The sequence below is a fragment of the Gossypium arboreum genome, chromosome 12 (assembly GCF_025698485.1).
Source record: "Gossypium arboreum isolate Shixiya-1 chromosome 12, ASM2569848v2, whole genome shotgun sequence".
NCBI classification, from domain to species: domain Eukaryota; kingdom Viridiplantae; phylum Streptophyta; class Magnoliopsida; order Malvales; family Malvaceae; genus Gossypium; species Gossypium arboreum.
Window position 1 is genome coordinate 97,865,880 of NC_069081.1, and position 5,319 is coordinate 97,871,198.

Sequence of the window (5,319 nt, forward strand, 5' to 3'; positions counted from 1 at the left end):
CATATTAACTCGATCTATAGATTTCCCTATTAGATTTATGTCGCCCTATTTCTAGGGTTGCATGCAACTCCACTCAATTATGCAAGATCTACTCTTATACAGGGAATTTTGTTCCACTGAATAAGCACATCAATCATGAATTAATATCCTGAAAACATTAAAAACATGAAATAAGAACACATAATTGATATCAAGAACAAATATTTATCATGTAATTCAGAACAAATGAAATAATAAGATTCGTCTTAAGTTTCATCTTCCCTAGATATTTAGGGAATTTAGTTCATACTGTGTGAGGAAAACATCTCAAAAATAGGAAAACAACAAAACATAAAGAAACCCAAAAACTTCGAGAGAAATTAAATAGAGATCTTCGGTGTTGAAAGAGATCCTACTTTCAAGCTGAATCCGTTGGCGTTCTTCAAGTAATTTCTGCTTTCTACTTTGCGTCCTGCCTAGGTCTTCTTCTAGTATGTATTTATAGACTTTTGAATGCTCAGAAACCCTAAAAATTGGCTTGTTTTCGTGTGTTTGGGAAACAGGGAGTGATATCGACACGGGCTGGCACATGGGCATGTGGCTTGCCCGTGTGATTAACATAGGCGTGTACCCAGCCTGTGTGGAAAATACCCGGGCCATGTGGATCCTGAAAACTTCGATTTTGGCCCCTTTTATGCTCCTTTTGCTCTCAAATGCTCTCCTAAGTATAGAAATATGAATTTAAGGGATTAGGAGCATCAAATTCACTAATTCTCATCATAAATCATCCAAAAATATGCCAAGCATAGAATTAAAATATGTTACATTTATGGTTTATCAAATATCCCCACACTTAAGCATTTGCTTGTCCTTAAGCAAAATCCTCAACTCACAATTAAAATTAATTCTTCTCAACTTATAATACTCATCAATAGTGTTTTGAAATAATTCACAAATAATCATGCTTGAAAATTCAACTAAAAGAACATTAAAGTCTCAAACAATCCAAGTCGTGTATTTTAACATGAAAACATAGGTATTTCCCCTTATCTAAATAATTACTTTTAATTTAAAACCAACAAGAGTTGACATCCTTACTAAAGATTCACTCAAATCACTCAAAGTGTTTAAGGTTCAGAAATAAGCACTCAATAGTCAATTATGAAAAGTCATTACCATAGGCTTGCATGAAAATCAAATCTCCACCACTGTAATTTGAGATGATACACAAATCAAAAGGTCTTTAAAGGGTTGTAATAGGGCTTTGGTTAGGGGTGTGAGTAAAGGCTGAAAAAGAAGGTTAGAATCGAGATTAAATTGAAAAAATAGAGTAATGTTGAATAATTACATCAATGGATAACTAATCATGAATAAAAACAAGCTTCTCTTCAAAAATTAGACTGTTCAAGCTCAAGCCTCATAAAATTAAGTAGTAAACAATGTGTATTTTTTTTTTTCAAACAATAGAGATAATAAGCAATAATATGCATTTTTTTTTCTTTTTTTTGAATAATAAGAAATAATTTACTAACTGAACAAAAGAACATAGTCAGGCATCAATTCAAATCAAATCTCGACAAAAAGGGAGTTAATAAAATAGGAAAAATTCTCAATGAATCAAAAAGAATGAGTTATGGGTTAATATTAAGGGTAAATTAAGAATGGTGTTTTAGGCTCGAAAGGGGTTCACTAAGGGTTAATCATGAAGGTAGGCTTTTTATGGGACAAGTGGGTTAAAGCCTAAGTGTCTTTATCATCTCATTATATCAAATCAAAGGTGTGGTCTCGACATGTATAATCGAAGCAAGTTCTAGAATAACAAATCAATATTGACACACTCATAACCTATAATAAAAGTGAGCGAGAAAAATATGTGCTCTAAAGGCTCAAATTCTCACAAAAATTTATAGCTTTTGATGTCAATCCTATAAATTTCAAACTTCAAGATTATACCTCAATTTAGGGAAACAACCTAGAAATTTTTAATTCTGAAAAATCAACTTATCATGCTTGATTCTCTAATGTCTTAAAGTTTAAACAATCAATACACAATTACATATGACTTAATCCAAAACATATCAATAAAAATCAAAAATCAATAAAAATCATTCTAATAGTAATATGAGAAAATTACTTAAAAACAAGACATAATTTAGGGATTTTCTAATAATCATATAAATAACCTCCCCACACTTAAGATATACATTGGCCTCAATGTATGAATATATATAATGATAGTATAAGTAGAATATCATAAGAGAGGGAAAGAAGTGAAACTACCCTGAATTTTGGATGAAGTCCTCAAATTAGTGACTAGCGGAATTGTAGAGAAAGCTAAATGTAGTGCATGATTCTGAGCAAGCTATTAAGAAAATAAACATAACTGGTGCAGAAGTTTAAAGGATTACTCGATTAGGAACAACCATAATAACTAAAATATAGGTCAAAATATAATATACAAGTCTTTAAAAGATAATAAGAAACATAAAAGATAAATAAAAATAAAAATAAAAATAAAAATAAAATAAAAATAGGAATAGAAATAAGATAAAACAAGAAGACAAAATAATAAAAGAGAAAAGGGGTTAGGGTTTCTTTTATGGGGTGACACGGTTGTGTAAGGGTCCCTGTTGGGCCACACGGCCGTGTCATATGTCCGTGTGGCTTATTTTCAACCCGTGTTCATTGAGGGAGAAAATAAAAAAGCCCAGTCTTCACATGACCTAAGACACGCCTATGTGTCCAGGCCGTGTGGTCCACACGGCCGTGTCGCACGCCTATGTAGTTTCATTTAAGGCCGTGTCTCTGTCAATTTTTGGGAAAATTTTAGCCCTGTTTCCATATGGCCAAGTACACACTAGTGTGTCCAGGCCGTGTGGGTCAAAAAACCTGCATTTAAACATGAAAAGAAGTAAAAATAAACTAATTAGTAGGGTTAGTGCTCGAGTTGCCTCCCGAGAAGCGCTTATTTAGAGTCTAAGCTCAACTTACCTCTCATTCGCATCGTCATAGTGGTCTGAGGAGTTGAAACTCCTCTCTTTTACTATCAATTCTAGCATCAAAATAAGGTTTAATTCGAGTACTATTTACCTTAAAAGTACCAAATTTAGAATGAGTTACCTCAACTGTACCATATAGGAAGACATTTAGTACCGTAAAGGGAGTTGCTTCGTTTGCATTAGGCTTTGAAGTGACAACTCGAACATCCATTTTATCTAACAGTACCTGGTCCCCAACCTTAAATTGATTGGTTCTATCCTTAAGCTTGACATGGTGTTGCTTCTGTTCCTCTTTGACATAAGTCCGCCATTCGTCTAGTTCATCTATCTATAGCATTCGGCTTTCATGGATGGTTCCATTGTTGGTGCATGAACTAGAACATGATTCATTTGTGCTTTTTGAAAGAGTTTCCTGTAAAGAGGGTTGAATCCCATGATTAGTCTTATTAACAGGATTTATAGAATCTTCTTTATTACTTGATGTCTTAATCGAAGCACGAGCTTGGAGCGTGATCGTATCATCACCTACACGAAGTGTGAGTTCACCTGTACCAACATCAATGATAGTTCTAGCAGTTGTTAAAAAGGGGTGTCCTAAAATTAAAGGGACATCACTATCCTTATCCATGCCTAGGACAACAAAGTCAACTGGGAATATGACATTAATACTTGCCCCTAAATCAGCTAAAGCATTATTTTCATTTAAACTACTAATTAAACAAGGAATAGTAAAACTCCATGGATCCTTCAATTTGTTGGGTAGTTTATTTTGTAAGATAGCTGAGCACACTGCATTTAGCTCCACGTGCGACAAATCATCAAACTTCCGTTTGTTTTCCAAAAACTCCTTTAAAAATTTAACTGAGTTGGGCATCTGCGAAAGAGCTTCAATAAACGGTAAGTTAATATGCAACTTTTTCAAAAGTTTAAGAAATCTACCGAATTGTTCATTTGTGCGGTCTTTCTTTGTCGCGTTCGGATATGGCACACGAGGTGTATACCCCTTACTTATCAGTTTTTGTTTACTGTGGCTTTCATCAACTTTACCTTTACTTACCACGCTTTCTTGCCTTGGTTCTGGTTTGGACTCAACTAACCCTTCTTCATCTCAAACAGCAATCGCATAGAGCTGCTCTCTTGGGTTAGTTTCGGTGTTGCTAGGCAAGCTACCTTGTGGTCTTTCTGAGATCAGCTTAGCAAGCTGACCTATTTGATTCTCGAGCCCTTGAATCGACATTTTCTAATTTTTAAGTGTTGTTTCAATGTTTTGGAAGTGAGTTTCTGACACTGAAATAAACTCCGTCAATATCTCCTTAAGGTTCGGCTTTTTCTCTTGCTAGTAAGATTGTTGTTGAAAGCCTAGAGGGGGTTGTGGTCTCTGATTTCCTTGACCACCCTAAGAGAATTTGGGATGGTTCCTCCAACCTACATTGTAAGTATTACTATAGGGATTATTCCAAGGTCTAGAATTGTTACCCATATAGTTGACTTGTTCGTTCGTTGTGCTAGGGTCGTAGGCTAGGCATTCTAGATTATTCATCCCTCCTCCACTTGTATTATACTGCATCACCGGATATACCTGCGTAGAGCCATACAAACCATCAAGTTTCTTACTTAATAGTTCTACCTGGTTTGCTAACATGGTGACCGCGTCTACGTTAAAAACCGGCTATTTTTTTGGGCTTCATTCTCATGACTTGCCACTAATAATTATTCAGTGACATCTCATCTATAAACTCATAAGCCTCCTCAGGTGTTTTATTATTCAGAGTCCCACTAGCAGATGCATCGATCAATTGCCTAGTTGAGGGGTTCAAACCGTTGTAAAAAGTTTGAACCTGTAGCCATAGAGGTAACCCATGGTGAGGACTCCTTCTCAATAAGTCCTTATATCTCTCCCATGCATCATATAGGGTTTCCAAATCCATTTGTACGAAGGATGAGATATCATTTATAAGCATGGCTGTCTTAGTCGGTGAAAAATACTTTAACAAAAATTTCTCGGTTATTTGTTCCCATGTAGTGATAGAAACTCATGGTAGGGAGTTCAACCACTGTTTAGCCTTATTTCTCAACAAGAAGGGGAATAATCGTAGGCGAATGACATCACTAAAAATGCCATTTATCTTGAAAGTGTTGCAGAATTCTAGGAAATTGGCCAAATGAGTATTTGGATCTTCGTCCTGCAAACCATCAAACTGAACAAACTATTGAATCATTTGAATAGTGTTAGGTTTCAGTTCAAATTTATTTACAGCAACAGCAAGTCTAACAATACTCGATTCAACCCCAGTTAAAATGGGCTTGGCATAATCGTACATAGTACGAGGAGCAGGATTCA

At 35.2% G+C, this 5,319-nt stretch overlaps 1 non-coding gene across 1 annotated transcript; it reads left to right on the top strand.

The window, feature by feature from the left end:
- Positions 1–4,832: 4,832 nt before the first annotated feature.
- LOC128286319 (small nucleolar RNA R71) lies at positions 4,833–4,939 on the top strand. Its single transcript, XR_008276862.1, has one exon. It is a non-coding gene; the product is annotated as a small nucleolar RNA R71 (small nucleolar RNA).
- The last annotated feature ends 380 nt before the right edge of the window (positions 4,940–5,319 follow it).